Source organism: Rhinopithecus roxellana, chromosome 10 (genome assembly GCF_007565055.1).
Source record: "Rhinopithecus roxellana isolate Shanxi Qingling chromosome 10, ASM756505v1, whole genome shotgun sequence".
Taxonomy (NCBI): Eukaryota; Metazoa; Chordata; class Mammalia; order Primates; family Cercopithecidae; genus Rhinopithecus; species Rhinopithecus roxellana.
Window position 1 is genome coordinate 46,290,697 of NC_044558.1, and position 18,113 is coordinate 46,308,809.

General features: G+C 45.9%; 1 non-coding gene across 1 annotated transcript; it reads right to left on the reverse strand.

The window, feature by feature from the left end:
- Positions 1–422: 422 nt before the first annotated feature.
- On the reverse strand, positions 423–499 carry LOC115900176. The gene has a single exon (XR_004059846.1). It is a non-coding gene; the product is annotated as a small nucleolar RNA SNORD83 (small nucleolar RNA).
- Positions 500–18,113: the final 17,614 nt, after the last annotated feature.

Sequence of the window (18,113 nt, forward strand, 5' to 3'; positions counted from 1 at the left end):
AGCACTTTGGGAGGCTGAAGCAGGCGGATCACATGAGGTGGGGAGTTTGAGACCAGCCTGACCAACATGGAGAAACCTTGTCTCTACTAAAAATACAAAATTAGCCAGGCATGGTGGCGCATGCCTGTAATCCCAGCTACTTGGAAGGCTGAGGCAGGAGAATTGCTTGAACCTGGGAGGGGGAGGTTGTGGTGAACTGAGATCACACTATTGCACTCTAGCCCAGGAAATGAGAGCAAAACTCCGTTTCAAAAAAAAAAAAAAAAAAATCTGTTGAAAATTATTTTCGGAATGTACCAGGGGGAGATAAATTTGGGGAGAATTAACATATTTACAATTCACAATCGAATATTGACATATGCAGTCTTCCAATCATGAATATGATGTAACTCCTGTTTTTTTTTTTTTTTTCCTTTTTCCAAGGCCATCAATCATGAGTGACAGATTATGAATCATCCTTACACTGAAGTGCACCAGAGTCAAATAAGCATCATTTGGCTTTCTCTCTCTTTTAAAAAAAATCTTTAGTTTTTCATAATAGTCTTCTGTATGGCGATGTTGAAAATCTTTCATTTGTTTTATTCCTATTTGATTAAAAAAACAAACAAACAGAGGCGAGGTTGCCCAGGCTGGAGTGCAGTGGCCATCCTCAGGCACGCTCATAGTGCATTACAGCCTTGAACTCCTGGCGTTAAGTGATCCTCCTGCCTCAGCCTCCCAAGTAACTGGGACTACAGGCGCCCGCCACCATGTCCAGCTAATTTTTTGTATTTTTAGCAGAGACGGGGTTTGACCATGTTAGCCAGGATGGTCTCGATCTCCTGACCTCGTGACCTGCCTGCCTTGGCCTCCCAAAGCCCTGGGATTATAGGCGTGAGCCACCATGCCTGGTCAGATGTTATATTTAAACATTTCACTTTACAATTATTTTTGTTATTGGTATATAGAACACACAATTGGTTTATGTGTGTTGATTTGAATTCAGTGACATAGCTCAAATTCCAAAACTTGATCTGAAGGTTCTTTAGGATTTTCTATGTACATAATTATGTCATCTGCAAATAATGATAGCTTTCTTTCTTTTTTCCATCCTTATTTCTGTTATTTCTTTTTCTTGCCTTATTGCATTGGCTAAGGTAGCCATTCAAGGTCAAATAGAAGTGGCAGCAGTCAAACTTAACAAGTTTCCAGTGTCAGAGGAAAGCTTTTAACATTTCATCATTAAGTTGATACTTGCTGAGGTATTTTTGTGGATGACCTGTATCAATTAGCTTTTGTTGGATAACAAAAGAACCACAAAACCAGTGACATATAAAAATAGATACTTATTTCTTACACATATGTGGCAATCAGGTGATCTGGGCTAGGCTTAGCTAGATCACTCTGCTGGTCTTGGCTGAGCTCATGCATGCATCTGCAGCTCAGCTAGGAGCTCTGTCCTCAGCTTGGCTTGACTGAGTACCTTAGCTGGAGAACCTGTGTTCTACGTGTTTCATATCTTCTTCCTGGGACCAGAAGGAGCAGCTTAGGCAGGTTCTTTTCATGGTAAAGAGTAGAAGAACACCCAGCACTTTGGGAGGCCGAGACGGATGGATCACGAGGTCAGGAGATCGAGACCACTCTGGCTAACATGGTGAAACCCCGTCTCTACTAAAAAATACAAAAAAAATTAGCCGGGCGAGGTGGCGGGCGCCTGTAGTCCCAGCTACTCAGGAGGCTGAGGCAGGAGAATGGCGTAAACCCGGGAGGCGGAGCTTGCAGTGAGCTGAGATCCGGCCACTGCACTCCAGCCTGGGGACAGAGTGAGACTCCGTCTCAAAAAAAAAAAAGAGTAGAAGAACAAAAGAGCAAACCCCAGTAGGCAAGCTCATTTCAAAGTTTTACTTGCATCACATCTGCCAATATCCCATTGGCCAAAGCAAGTCATATGCCTGAGTCCAGAGTCAAGGGTAACTTTGCCCATGATTGAGGGCATTGCAAAAGTGTATAGCAAAAGGTATGAAACAGGAAGGGTGAGGAAGTGCAATCTACTGTATGTCTTTATCAGAATAAGAACAATTCCTCCCATTTCTAGTTTGCTAAGAATTTTTATCATCAGTGGATATTAAATGTTATCAAATAATTCTTTTTTCTTTTTTTTGAGACGGAGTCTCACTCTGTTGCCCAGGCTGGAGTGCAACAGCTTGCTCACTGCAACCTCCATCTCCCAGGTTCAAGCCATTCTCCTGCCTCAGGCTCCCGAGTAGCTAGGACTACAGGTGCCAGCCACCAGGCCCAGGTAATTTTTGTATATTTTTTAGTAGAGGCAGGGTTTCACCGTGTTGGCCAGGTTAGTCTTGAACTCCTGACCTCAAGTGATCCACCCACCTTGGCCTCCCAAAGTGCTAGGATTACAGGAGTAAGCCACCATGCCTGGCCCAAATTTTTTTTAATCTATTGAGGTGATCATATATTTCTCCTTTGTACTATTAATATGACAAATTATACAGATTGATTTTGAATTATTAAAGTAACCTTGCTGTGGTGGGCAGCCTGTGAGGTGACCTGTGATTCCTGACTCCTGGTTGTTGACACCCTAATCCCTACTTTTGAGTGGGGGCTGGATCTAGTGACTTGCTTCTAATGAATAGAAAATGGCCATAGTGATATGAAAAGTCATTGCTGAGATTAGGTTACAAAGACTTAAACTTCAGTCTTTCTCTGTCCTTCCTCCAGGGAAAGCAAATTGCCATGTTGTGAAGGCTGCTTTGGAGAGGCCCAAATAACAAGGAACTGTCTCTGTCCAACAGCCAATGAGGACCTGAGTCCAATAAATACACATGACTGAGCTTGGAAGTAGATCCTTCCCTAGTCAAGCCTGGGGCATTCAGTGAATTTATAAATGGAGGTAAAACATGTAGAACAATTTTGGCACCTGGTAAAAGCTTAATATAATTTAGCAACACTACCTCTGAGTTTGCCTTTTCATATCTGTTAAATGGGGATAATATGATCTATTCCATAGGATTGTGGTAAACATGAAATAAAATAATGTATTAGTAAGCACTTAATGAATAGTCACTATTATTTATCTTAACTGGCTAAACTGTTGTTTAGATGAAAGGTGTGTTTGTTTGTTTGTTTGTTTTTAAGACAGGGTCTCACTCTGTCACCCAGGCTGGAGTGCAGTGGCATGATAACAGCTCACTGCAGCCTTAACCTCCCAGGCTCAAGTCATCCTCCCACCTCAGCCTCAGCTAGGACTACAGAGGCACAACACCATGCCCAGCTAACTGGGTCTCACTAAGTTGCTCAAACTGGTCTCAAGTGATCCTCCCACCTCATCCTTCCAAAGTGTTGAAATTACAGGCATGAGCCACCATACCTGGCAAGAGGAAAGCTTTTTAAAAATAGGAATTGCATTTTGGGCTGGGTACAGTGGCTCCTGCTTATAATCCCAGTGCTTTGGGAGGCCGAGGCAAGAGGATCATTTGAGGTCAGGAGTTTGAGACCAACCTAGGTGACAGAAGGAAGCACTGTCCCTTAAAAAAATTTTCAAAAGAAATTGCATTTTATTGATCTTTGAATTCTCTAACATAACAAAAATAGATGTCCAATTAATGGTTTGGAATTGACACATTCAATCTGTCTTTATATATGTGAAACAAAAAAACAAGCTTCATAGACTTGGACAAGTTGGAAATGTAACCTCTGTTTCTTCATCTATCAAGTGAAGGCAGTAGACTTATTTTCTGTGATTTCTTCAAGCTTTGTTCGTACATCCATTCACTCTTTCATTCCTTTAGTAAATATTTATTGGGCCCCAACCATATGCCAATCTCTGTGCTTGGTGCTGGGGTTCGGTGATATGCAGAAGAGATGTGGCTTGTGTTCTCATAAAGTTTACTGTCTGCATTCATCTACTCAGGCTGCCATAACAAAATACCATATACTGGGTGGCTTAAACAACAGAAAGTTATTGTCTCCCACCTCTGGAGGCTGAAAGTCCAAGATCAGGGTACCAGCATGGTCAAGTTCTCGTAAGGGCTTTCCTCCTGGCTGGCAGAAGGCCACCTTCTCACTGTGTCTTTACATGGCAAGACAAAGAGGGAGACAGAGCATGCTGGTGACAGCAAGCTCTCTAGTGTCTCATCTTACAAGGGCACTAATCCTATCATGAAGGTTCCCAGTTTCATGACCTCATCTAAATCGAATTATCTCCTGAAGATTAATCTCCCGAATTATCTACATTGGGTGTTAGGGTTTCAACATATAAATTTTGAGGGGACACGATTCAGCCCATAGCATAGTCTAATAAGAAGACATAAATAATCACACACACACAAATCTACAATTACAAACTGTGATCGGTGCCATGAAGGCAAGGTTCATAGAGCCACGGGAAGAATTAACCAGGTAACTAGGCCTAATCGCAGGTAAGGAGTAGCTTATGAATGTCATAACCTATGAATTTTAGGCTTGGTGGAAGGCCCTTTGTCCTCCAGCTATCCGAAAGAAGAGAATAAAGTAAGTGATTCTGGCACCAGCAGAATCCCAAAATCACTGCTTGCCCCCACTGTCTATACCAGCAAGCCTTACTTTGTGTATGCAGCCACTCATAGCTGGGCATGGCCAAGCACTTGGGAACCTGGGAAGAGAGAGGAGACACCATATGGACAGAATTTGTTCCCCATTTAAATGTATGCATTGGAACAGCACAAAAAAAAAGTGTCACGAATCTCTCCACAGAACTTTTACGATGGGGAGATAATTGCTGGAAATTGCTGTATGGTGCTGTTAACGCCAGATCAGAAGAGGCTGCCAAGCTCGGCTTCCTCCCACCTCCATGGCAGCCAAAACACACAGGTGTCTTAAAGAAAAAAAAAAATACAAAGGAGAATGCCGAATGATCAGGAAACTTATGTGTGCTGAAGCCTCAGCCCAGCCCAGTGCATCTCCAGACAGATCTCACTGAACCCACTTTCTCCTTTGCTGCCAGGTCATAACAAGGCTTCCGATTGTGCTCACTGGTGTGGGTTTGAGGATCATGTTCTCGTTTCCTGTGGCCAGGTAGCCTCACGATTCTCTGAAGCCCATGTCCTGAAAAAGTGACAGCCCCTCTTCTTTGTCTAAGGGCCTGGCATCTGCAGTGTGTCATTTATAATGCACCAACCTGGACAAGCTTGGAGACAAACTGTCATTCTTTTATTTTTGTTTTTATTTTTATTTTTTTGAGATGGAGTTTTGCTCTTGTTGCCCAGGTTGGAGTGCAATGGCGTGATCTCGGCTCACTGCAACCTCCACCTCCTGGGTTCAAGTGATTCTCCTGCCTCAGCCTCCCAAGTAGCTGGGATTACAGGCATCCGCAACCACGCTCGGCTAATTTTTGTATTTTTAGTAGAGATGGGGTTTCACCATGTTGGCCAGGCTGGTCTCGAACTCCTGACCTCAGGTGGTCCGCCCATCTCGGCCTCCCAAAGTGCTGGAATTACAGGCATGAGCCAGCGTGCCCAGCCTCTAGACACTTTTTAACCCAAAATCTGGCTTGCCAGATGACTTGAGTCCCCCAAGGTTAAGAAGGGTCTCCAGTTTGTCCTCTGGAGCAGGGTAGGACACTTCACAGAGCCACACTGAGATGACAGAACCCTCACGTTTTCAGCACTACCCAAGAACCTCGTGAGAAATGCTGCAGCTGACATTAATCCAAAAGCAGCTTAGATTCTTGTGGGGATTGTTCATATACGATAGGAGGGATGGGGTGGGGGAAACGCAGGCAGCTACATAGCTCCTAGAAAGACAATTTTTTCCCTTTGTTTTTGGTTGCTGGATAGAAGCATATTTCAATTTTCTAGTCAGCAAGTTAAGCCAGCTGCACACACAGTGGCTTGACAAAGAAGGAGGCCAGTATGAAAAAATATTAAAATGCAAAACACATTTCAGAGGCAGCCTTCTCCTCAAACTGCATGGTCACAGGGAGAATTCATAAATCAGAAATGAGGTCAAGTGTTAGTGTTGAGTTCAACCCTGTTTGTCTCTTGATATTATTATTATTATGCCCAGATGAGAAATATAAAGGAGAGAAGGCCAAGCAAAAACATCTGTCCTTCTAATCCATCAGCTGTGAAACATCAGTTTTAGGACAACACCAAAATAAGCATTCCAAGAGAAGAAATCTGTATAATCAGCATCGGCCCACTTTTTAATTAAATCATTCATTTACAAAGACACACCCTTTGCTTGAGGTTCAGGTCTCAAAGACAATAGTACATCCAGAAATCTATTCTCTAAGGTTTGTGCACTTTATAGGCCGAAGCCTGAGACAGCCAAGGTCAAATCTGAACCAGCCAAGGCAGAAGGCAGAGTGAGCCACAGTTATTCACAAGCTTAAGGGGTGAGGAGAAGAAAGTCAAATACATTACAGGCAGCCCTGGTATTTTTAGTGGGCAGTTTGTCCCCTAAAGATGTTTTGTTGTTGTTATTGTTGTTTGAGACAGAGTTTCACTCTTGCTACCCAGGCTGGAGTGCAGTGGCACAGTCTTGGCTCACTGCAACCTCCACCTCCCCAGTTTAAGCGACTCTTCTGCCTCAGCCTCCCGAGTAGCTGGGATTACAAGTATGTGCCACTACACCCGGCTAATTTTATATTTTTAGTAGAAACAGTGTTTCTCCATGTTGGTCAGGCTGGTCTTGAACTCCCAACCTCACGTGATCTGCCTGCCCCGGCCTCCCAAGATGCCGGGATTACAGGCATGAGCCACTGCACCCAGCCTAAAGATGTATTTTTAAGTTGCTTACTTGAAAAGACCTAGGAATACGTTTCCTCATAAGAATAATGACGTTAAAATACTTGTATTCTTGGATCAGCCCACGGAATTCCATTTGGGACAGTGTAACTAAAAATCACCTCTGGTCACCCTAAGATCCCCAAGGGTGACAGTGATGAGATGGAGCTGGGAGGAACTGGTTGTAACACATGGCAACGTTCGGGAGAGATTTTAGCAGCCAAGTGGGAAGAGGCCAACACCACAGGTGTGGAGTTGGTGCATTGCACAAAGCAGCTGGCTGGAGGCCAAGAAGAGGCTGAAATCCAGCCTGCCCTCTACCAGCCAAGCTGAGGCTGCAGGACAGGGCTGTGTGAGACAGAACGGCGGCTTTTTTCTAACTTGTGCAAAGAGCTCTGGCCCAGATAAGCTCTAGAGGTTCCAATAGTTACAGCAAAGGATGGCTTTTCTACAAGAGAGTATCAGTTGGGGAGAGGCAAGAGAGAAGCTGCCATTTACACACACATTTGTATGTCTGGGTCACTGAGCACTTGAGTGGGTTTACACTTAGCCCAACCAAAACCTCTTCTTGCCGCCACGCTTAGTTCTCTCTAAATTTTCTCATACTACTTTGAGACTCCCTAGTTGACCTGGCTACTTCAGTGAGTGGATGGCAATTAAAACTGAACTCATGGCCAGGCACGGTGGCTTACGCCTGTAATCCCAACACTTTGGGAGGCCGAGGCAGGTGGATCACAAGGTCAGGAGTTTGAGACCAACCTGGCTAACATGGTGAAACTCTGTCTCTACTAAAGGAATACAAAAATTGGCCGGGCGCAGTGGCTCACGCCTGTAATCCCAGCATTTTGGGAGGCTGAGGCAGGCAGATCACGAGGTCAGGAGATCGAGACCATCCTAGCTAACACAGTGAAACTCCTCTCTACTAAAAATACAAAATAAAATTAGCTGGGCATAGTGGCGGGTGCCTGTAGTCCCAGCTACTCGGGAGGCTGAGGCAGGAGAATTGCTTGAACCCGGGAGGCGGAGCTTACAGTGAGCCGAGATCGCACCACTGCACTCCAGCCTGCGTGACTGAGTGAGACTCTGAAAAAAAAAAAAGTGAACTCAGAAAAGGCTCATTACACCTTAGGGCTGGGGGTGGTGTGTGTATGAGAAAAAGGCACCTCTGGAAATTTTCAGTAGACCAGAACTCCACCAAACAGACTGGGGAGTGCCTGACTGCAGCTCCTGCTGGGGTGGAGTCCAGCGACTGTTCCAGAGACAGAGGAAGGGGAAGAAGGAATTGCCACCACATGGTGTGTTGGGGATGTGAGGAAAGGGAGCTGCAGGAAACGGCCCCACCCAACTTGAATGAAGATGAATGATCCTTACCAAGGACTCTGTTGTAATAGAGGAAAAGCAAGCAAATGGTTCAAATAGACAATTTTCTGATATACGTATGTTTTACCACATACACACACACACAAGTTTAAAAAACCAAACAAGCAGGCAGGCGTGGTGGCTCACACCTGTAATCTCAGCTCTTTTGGAGGCCAAGGCAGGTGGACCACCTGAGGTCAGGAGTTCGAGACCAGCCTGGCCAACATGGTGAAACCCCTGTCTCTACTAAAAATACAAAAATTCGCTCGGTGTGGTGGTCCATGCCTGTGATCCCAGCTTCTCGGGAGGCTGAGGCAGGAAAATCACTGGAACCCAGGAGGCAGAGGTGGCAGTGAGCCAACATCGCACCATTGCACTCCAGCCTGAGCAACAGAGTGAGACTCCATCTCAAAAAACCAAAAACTGAACACATAAAAACCAGACAAGCAAACAGACACCATGGACACATGCATGCCTCAGGATGTGAGGAGAAAGGCATGAGCGTCTATACAAACACTCTTCTATCCAGCCTCCAACTCGAGATAGAGCAAGAGCAGTAGCTTCACCCTGCCCGGTGGAAAGGCTGTGTCTCCCATTACTCCTGCCTGGGCAGCAGGGACAGATGTGGACACCCCACAGCCCAGCAGTACATGCTCTGCAGAGGCAGCTCTGGTGTATGGAGTCACATCTCCCAGGCCAGTAGCTCCGACAGTGGGACTTGTGAGACTCTATCAGGGAATGGGACATTAGCAGTTGCAGTTCCAGAGTTTATTATTCAGGGCATGTCAACTGTTGTAGGGAATCCCAAAATCCTAGCCTTCATGCTGTAGCCCGCTGTAGCTGAGACATCACTCAAGGCCAGGCTCCTTCCAACCCATGGCTATGACACTGTTAGCTTCCCAAAGATGTCTCTGTTCAGCAGGTGGAAAGGAGAGAGAATAACGATTGTGCATGAGAGGTTTGAGGGGCCAGGGCTGAGAGTGGCCAGCAGCATTTCCACTCACATTTCATTGGTTGGAACACAGTCACTGGCCACACTTAACGGAAGGGAGGCTGGGGAAGAGAATGTAGCTGTGTGCCCAGGAAGCAGAGGAGAAGATGGGTATGGTATTTGTTTGTGACCCCCAGGTAGGAGATTCCTTCCATTTCTTTGTATCTGTACTTGTTCAGGCAAGACAGTTGCTGCTGTAACCGTGACTGATAAAGGCAGGGCCAGGAACCAGGGTGTAACTATCACCCTCTTATGTTCAGGCAAAATGTCACCCAGGTCCTCCCTTGGGGCATTGCTGTGGTCACCCACGCCTTTGTCTCCCAGCCTGGCTCCTGCAACAGGTTTCCTCTAACCAGGCGTCTTTTGAAATTGATCTGCCCCAACAGTTGCAACCCCCAGCTGCTCCTTTACTTCCTCCACCAGTAGCAAGAGAATCAATTATCCCTGGCCTCAGTGAACCTCGGCGTTTGCTGATCTGCCAGAGGATAGGATTCAAGGTCTCAGCCTTGCCCATAAAGCTATACTTAATCTGGACCTAATCGCTTCAACAATTGTTTTTTGCCCTTGGTCCCCACCTGGCAACAACAAAAACACCACCTCAGAGTTTTAGGAATCTAGAAACCCTGCCCCTCAGGGGAGACACGGACAGGCATGCATAATAACTTCCATTTGTGTAGAGTGGTGAGGAAAGTAAATGCTCACCATCTTTTTTTTTTTTTTTTGAGATGGAGTCTCTCTCTTGTTGCCCAGGTTGGAGTGCAGTGGTGCGATCTTGGCTCACTGCAACCTCTGCCTCCGGGGTTCAAGTGATTCTTTTGCCTCAGCCTCCCTAGTAGCTGGGATTACAGGCATGCACCACCACGCCTGGCTAATTTTTTGTATTTTTAGTAGAGATGGGGTTTCTCCATGTTGGTCAGGCTGGTCTTGAACTCCCAACCTCAGGTGATCCACCCACCTCGGCCTCCCAAAGTGCTGAGATTACAGGCGTGAGCCACCGTGCCTGGCCAATGCTCACCATCTTTAAGGCTGAGTCTCACTGTGGGCTTCTCACCATGATAGCCTGTGGTTGCTTACTCTCTACCTGTGAAAATTCCTGAGCATCTCTGTGTGGAACCCTCAATTCATATTCATTTTAGACTTCTCAGTGTTGCCATTTTAGGATTTATTCATTACTGTCTCTGTCCTCTACCTTTTCACCTCTACTCTTGGTAATATTGACAATGAGCCTCATGACTGAGCAGAACTGAGGCTCTGTCTCTCCTTTTGGGACCTTTTCAGGCACCCAGGTCTGTTTAATATACTTACTGAGTTCCCACCAGGTGCAAGGCCCGGCTGGACACTAAATTTTGAGGCCAGTGGCCTTGCTTCCAATGAGTTCTGCTTTGGAATGTGTTTTTCAAATGCTTTGTAACAGTGCCATGCAAATGGATTCAATGGTAAAATTAAAAAATGTTAAACAAGATGGTTTGCATTCCTTGGGGAATAAAAGCAGAAATGTCTAGGATGGCAAGCATTCTTAGAAAAGCTTCTCTCCTGTCTTATTCTAAATAGAGTCTGTCAGCAAGACTCTTTTCTTTGAAACAGAGTCTTGCTCTGAGACAGAGTCTCGCTCTGTCTCCCAGGCTGGAGTGCAGTGGTACAATCTCCGCTGACTGTAACCTGAAGTCATTCTCCTGCCTCAGCCTCCCGAGTAGCTGGGACTACAGGCGCCCGCCACAATGCCCAGCTCATTTTTGTATTTTTAGTAGAGATGGGGTTTCACCATGTTGGCCAGGCTGGTCTCGAACTCCTGACCTCAGGTGATCCGCCCACCTCAGCCTCCCAAAGTGCTGTGATTATAGGCATGAGCCACCACGCCCGGCTGCAAGAGTCTTCTCTCCTTCTGTTTTTGCGATGAAGTCTTGCTCTGTTGCCCAGGCTGGAGTGCAGTGGCGTGATCTCGCTTCACTGCAACCTCTGCCTCCAGATTCAAGCAATTCTCCTGCCTCAGCACCCCCTAGTAGCTGGGATTACAGACTCATGCCACCACATCCAGCTAATTGTTTGTTTGTTTGTTTGTTTTGAGATGGAGTCTTGCTCTTGTCCCCCAGGCTGGAGTGCAACGGCATGATCTCAGTTCACTGCAACCTCTGACTCCCAGGTTCAAGCAATTCTCCTGCCTCAGAACCCCCTAGTAGCTGGGATTACAGGCGCACGTCACTTTTTTATTACAGGCTAATAAAAAAATTAGCCATCTAATTTTTTTTATTTTTAGTAGAGATGGGGTTTCACCATGTTGGCCAGGCTGGTCTCAAACTCCTGACCTCAGGTGATACACCTCCCTCGGTCTCCCAAAGTGCTGGGATTACAGGTGTGTGCCATCGTACCTGGTCTAATTTTTGTATTTTTAGTAGAGACGAGGTTTTGACCTGTTGGCAAGGCTGGTCTTGAACTCCTGACCTCACATGATCCATCCGCCTCAGCCTCCCAAAGTGCTAGGATTACAGGCATGAGCCACCACGCCCGGCCAGCTCTTCTATTCTTTAGGTATCAGTAATTGGTGCAAAAAGACATCCTCCCCTCAGTGCCTTCCTAACACAGTCTCCAAGTTGAAGACAGAAATTTTTCTCTATTCGTGGACCAGGCTTTTTTTTTTTTTCTGGTTCTCAAGATATTTGTAGTTCACCTTCTACTACTTATATATGCCGGTTTAGGTTGAGGTTGTTAAAAATATACCCAAAAAGTAGGACAGGTGCGGTGGCTCACGCCTGTAATCTTAGCATTTGGGAGGCTGAGGCAGGCACATCATTTGAGGTCAGGAGTTCAAGACAATCCTGGTCAACATGGTAAAACCCTGTCTCTAGTAAAAATACAAAAATTAGCTGGGCATGGTGATGCATGCCTGTTGTCCCAGCTACTTGGGAGGCTGAGCCAGGAGAATCACTTGAACCCGGGAGTGGAGGTTGCAGTGAACTGAGATTGCACCATTGCACTCCAACCTGGGCAACAGAGCAAGATTCCCTTTCAAAAAAAAAAAAAGAAAAAAAAAAAGAAAAGACAAAACAAACAAACAGAAAAACACCTAAAAAGTGTTGAGACATAACCACATTGTTTTCTTCAATAACGCATTTCCCTGTTGGCGATGGCAGCTTGTAGAAACGTGTTAGGGAGGGCTGGGCGTGGTGGCTCACGCCTGTAATCCCAGCGCTTTGGGAGGCCAAGGCGGGCAGATCACCTGAGGTTGGAAGTTTGAGACCAGCCTGACCAACATGGAGAAACCCCATTGCTACTAAAAATACAAAATTAGCCAGGTGCGGTAGCGCATGCCTGTAATCCTAGCTACTCGGGAGGCTGAGGCAGGAGAATAGCTTGAACCCAGGAGACAGAGGTTGTGGTGAGCTGAGATCGTGCCATTGCACTCCAGCCTGGGCAACAAGAGTGAAACTCCATCTCAAAAATAAATAAATAAATAAATAAAATACAAAAAGAAAGAAAGAAAAGAAATGTGTCAGGGAGAGGAGGACTTTACTGAATTTAGGGGGCTAACAAAGAAGAATCAGTCCCCAATCCAATAAAGTTAATATAGTAGTTTTCAGAGGGCAAGAGCCCCTTGGCTTCTTGTTTATAAAGATTCTCTTTAGAAATTATGCAGACTCCATTGTCGACCAGCAAATATTGTCTATCAGTTGACAGTTGAAGTCAATACTTACAACTGACAGCGTATAGAACAACAAATCCCAACATTTGGGATACTGTATGTTGAAAGGAAAAAGATTGATGTCAATGATCAAAATCTGCAATGACATTAGCTATAAGGGGACCATGTACATCAAAGGTACTATTCATTCATGTAACACACACATTGTTGAGAACCCACTCTATGCCCAGCTGGGGTGCGTGCTAGGGATGCAGCCATGAGCAAAACAGACAGCCTCTTCGCTGATGAAACTTACATTTAGATGGGGGAGAAAAGAAATAAATAAAATGATGTTGCATAGTGGTAAGTGGTAAGAAGAAACTAAACAGAGTATGTAATATGTTAGAGGATGTGGTAGTGTGGAGGCTGCTTTAGTTTGGGTCGTCAGGGAAGTCCTCACTGAGAGATGACATTTGAACTGAGACTTGAATCAAGGAGACAGTTTAGAGAGGATGTGGGAGGATATTCCAGGCAGAATGAACAGCAATGGATCTCAGGACTGAGCTTGGTGTATTTAAGGGACAGAGCAAGAGTCAGCAGAGCTGGTGGTATACAGTGATTGAGCAGGGCAGGGGCATGAGCCAACATCAGCAAGGTAGGCAGAGGCTAGATCATGAGGGCCTTCTAAGGCTTGGTAAAGCATGTGGATTTTATTTTAGGGAAGTAGGGATTTTAACATCAGATGTAATCTGATTTACATTTAAGAAAATATTCTGGCCGAGTGTGGTGGCTCATGCCTGTAATCCCAGCAATTTGGGAGGCGGAGGTGGGTGGATCACCTGAGGTCAGGTGGTCGAGACCAGCCTGGCCAACATGGTGAAACCCTGTCTCTACTAAAAATACAAAAAAATGTAGCTGGGCATGGTGGCAGGTGCCTGTAATCCCAGCTACTTGGGAGGCTGAGGCAGGATAATCGCTGGAACCTGGGAGGCGGAGGTTGCAGTGAGCTGAGATCATGCCATTGCACTCCAGCCTGGGCAACAAGAATGAAGCTCTATCTCAAAAAAAAAAAAAAAAAAGAAAAGAAAAGAAAAGAAAAAAATATATTATCTGGCTGTTATATTGTAAAGGAAGTAGAGAACGTAGAAACGTAGACAGGAGGCTGTTATATTGGTATGAGTGAGATGATGGTGGCTTGGACATGCAGTAGCTGTGGGCACAGAGAGAAGTAGATAGACATTGGTTAGATTTTGGAGACAAAGACAATTGAATTTGCTCATGGATTGGATTTGGGGTGTAAGAAAAAGAGAAGAATTGGGCTGGTCACAGTGGCTCATGCCTGTAATCCCAACACTCTGTGAGGCCAAGGTAGGAGGATCACTTGAGCCCAGGAGTTCAAGACCAGCATGGGGAACAAAGTGAAACCCTGTCTCTACAAAATATATTTTTAAAAAACATTAGCCAGGTGTGGTGGCATACACCTGTAGTCCTAGCTCCTTGGGAGGCTGATGTGGGAGGATGACTTGAGCCCAGGAGGTCGAGGCTGCAGTGAGCCATGATCATGCCATTGCACTCCATCCTGAGCAATAGAGAGAGACCCTGCCTCAAAAATAAAATAAATAAATAGATAAATAAAATTTAAACACCCAGAAGAATAGAGGAAGTTTCCCCAGCTTTTAGCTTGAACAACTAGCTGCAGAAGAGCATCACTTATTTAGAAAGGAAAGATGGGGGTAGAGACATGAAAGAGCAGCTTCGGAAAGGATGGAAAAGCAATGGTTTGGTGCTGAAGTGCGTTTCATTCACTCATATGAAGATACTAGGAAGGCAATTTGAACTATGACCAAATTGCCTACAATGGGTCTCCTAACCAGGATGTCAAAGGAGCTTATAAAAATGCTATGGGTACTCAGGCACAGTGGCTCACGCCTGTAATCCCAGCACTTTGGGAGGCCAAGGCAGGCAGATAACTCGAGGTCAGGAGTTTGAGACCTGGCTGGCCAATGTGGCAAAACCCTGTCTCTACCAAAAATACTAAAATTAGCCGGGCGTGGTGGTGCGCGCCTGTAGTTCCAGCTATCCAGGAGGCTGAGGCAGAAGAATCGCTTGAACCCGGGAGGCGGAGGGTGCAGTGAGCCAAGATTACACCACTGCATTCCAGCCTGGGCAACAGAGCAAGACTCTGTTTCTAAATAAATAAATAAATAAATAAATAAATAAATAAAAATACTATGGGTCATGCACGGTGGCTCAGGCCTGTAATCCCAGCAATTTGGGAGGCTGAGGTGGGTGGATCACTTGAGGTCAAGACTTTGACACCAACCTGGCCAACACTGTATTTGTATACAGATACAAAAATTAGCCAGGCGTGGTGGTGCTCGCCTGTAATCCCAGCTACTCGGGAGGTTGAAACACAAGAATCGTTTGAACCCAGGAGGTGGAGGTTTCAGTGAGCTGAGATCATGCAACTGCACTCCAGTCCAGGTGACATAGTGAGACTCCATCTCAAAAAAAAAAAAAAAAAGATAAATGCTAAAGAGGTGCAGAGTACTCTCTGAAGCAGGAATGGTTGTGACTCCCTGAGGGTGAGGCATTTTTTGTTTTAGTGGCTCTCTTGAAGTTATGGAAGTGCATTATACAGGAGTCTTGTCTGGATATTAATTCTGACTTTGCGATCAGTGAGCTGTTCAGTGGTACTACTTGGGACTGTATTGCCTCCAGGGAGCTTTTAGAAATGAGGTGGTTGGGGAGCAATTATATTTTCATGATGCAGGAGATCGGGGGGACTAAGGCATCTAGTCCCTGGGGCCAGAAATGCCAAATGTGCAGCAATGTGTGGAATATCTTCACACAAAGTAAAAAGGTCCAATCCGAAATGCATGTGCCTTGGGAAAGTTTGTTTTAAATTTCCAATTCTCTCTTCCTTCATCATTAAAATGAAGACATCACATGAAATCATCTCTGAGGTTAGATCCAGCTTCCTTATTCTATGACTCACAAGATACACAAACAATAGTGATATAATAGGCTTCAGGGGACCTGGTGGGAGGTTGTGGCCATGAAAATGCATCCCTTAGCTCTCCTGCTGCGGGCAGCATAATTGACTGATGGCTGCAGCTGCAGACCTCTGGACCCACCCCCATCTTATTTACAGAATGCTCTTGCTACAAGCTGCTGCTAGCCAATGACTGAGCAAGCAGGGCACAACTAATACAGATTCATTCTGTGCTAATACAGACTCATTATTTACTAATACAGACTCTTTGAATGACAGACGTTGGCTCAAGGATGCCCCATCAACCAGGTTGAGCAGTTCTTGTGACTGCAGCCCGAGAGTCTCCTATCAGATCCTCCTTCCTTCCCCATATCCCTCACAGAGGTCAGACCTGTATTGCGTCTGAACGCTCTTCTTGCCTATTTCGGTTCCCTCTCCTTCTTCCTGCACAAGTATTCCCCAAGGAGTTTCCTGCACATCCAATCCCATCTTAGCTTCTGCTTCTCAAATAACTCAAACTAACCCAAGTAATGTCAGCAGTGGTCTGAGAAAACAAGAATAAGATGGGGTTTGGAGACTGGCTCCCTCATTGCTTAGTAGGCTAAGAGGATGCTACCCTGAATGATATGTGGGGTGTGGATAGTCCCTTGCACAAGGTGGTGGCACAACTGCTAAAGATTCCATCAGTGGTGGTTCGGGAAGCTATCTTGGTGGAGGAGAATGCAGTGCAGGTGCAGAGATCCAGGCATCGGAGAGCTATGGTGGTGGGGGAATGATAGTTACAGGGAGAGCAGAGTTGACTGATTACTGCTAAGTTGTACTGACATCCTACCAAGTGATAACAAGCAATAGAGACTGTGAGAGCTAGAGAAGCTGTTTGGTAGCTTAAAAAAGGGTCCTTCTCTCCTGCAGTGAAAGAACTGCCACAGCTGAGCAACAGACTGAGGATCTGATAGTCCTAGAGCTCTAAAGATGCCTACATGCTCAGCTAAAGCAAGTCAGTTACGCTAAGGTCAGGGCCCTGTTTGGAGGAATCTGGGACTCTGAAACATGGGATGGGGGCATCCGAATGCATGCCCATCAGGATGTTGACTTGGCAGAGCCCTCTAAACCCTCCAGGTCTGCCAGGCTGGTTTATCATTTCATAGTAAGAACTACCACTTTCACAGGCCGGCTTCAGGGGACCTGGTGGGAGACCGCGGCCATGAAAATGCATCCCTCTCTAGCAAGGCAATAGGTTGCCCTCTCAGGAGCTGCCTCCAATTCCTCTACTGTCTCCCAAGCCAATAAACAAACCCAGTATAATCAAGACAGGGATGTGTTGGGCCTAATAGGGAGAAAAGAGATTACATATCAAAGGACCTATAAGAATGAGCTAGCAGGAACCAGTGGAAAACTTTGGAATCAGATTTGAGAGTACTTGGTCAAGGAGGCCAGAAAATAAGACTAGAAAAGCAAGACTTCCTTGACTAGGGGACAATTCTTGGGGGGACACAGGCCCCTGAAAAGGACCCCAGAGGATGAGTGAGACTTACTGCTAAAGTGGCTCTTAGAAGCCTACTGCAATGTTAGGCCATGCTGAGCAAAGTGGAAATGCTTGAGATGCCCTGGCAGATGGCAGAGAAAAGAATGAAGAAGCTGAGGAAAATGGACCCACAAGGACCCAGAAGCCATGCTGCTCACCAACGCCTTCAGGACTCGAGAGAGGCACCAGTATCACTAAGCAGTGGTGGCCCTCCTCTGCAGGTCAGCGCCGATGGCAGAAGTGGCAGTGGCAGAGCTGGACTTATTAACATCTGTGGGAATATGAGACCCCAGAGTAATAGAGGCCAGGTGGTGGCACTTAAGTGTCAGGAGCCAGGCAGCCACAATCACCAGAACGACTAGCAAGGCCAGGCTGCAGTCAGAGGGCTGGACCTGAAGGGAGCTGTGAGACAGTAGAGCATGCTGTCCCTAGGAGTAAAAGGGAGCCAAGAGGGTGCAGCATTATACTGACACTAGAAGATGTCAGGAAAGGAGGGGAAGGAGGCTGAGGAAGATCACTCCAGTCAGAAGCCACATCCCTTCAATGTTCCCATACTCCAGCCAGTTTTCAGATCTGTAACCCATTGACTGAAGGGGTGGCCAGGTCCCTAGGGAGAAGGAGGCTGCCATACTGCAGCAAATATCTACTGTAATAATCCTTGCAGCCATTCCTCAGAGAGACCTCTGGCCATTTACTCAGGTGATTATAAAATAGGGAAAGGGGAATACTCAGTCATTTCAAGGATTATTGGACGTAGGGTCTAAATTGACTTGATTCCTTGAGTTACGCCAGCCCTTTTCTCACATTTTACTGGGCTCTGACAGAGAGAATACTTGACTATGGTTATAAGTAACCACACCCTTAGA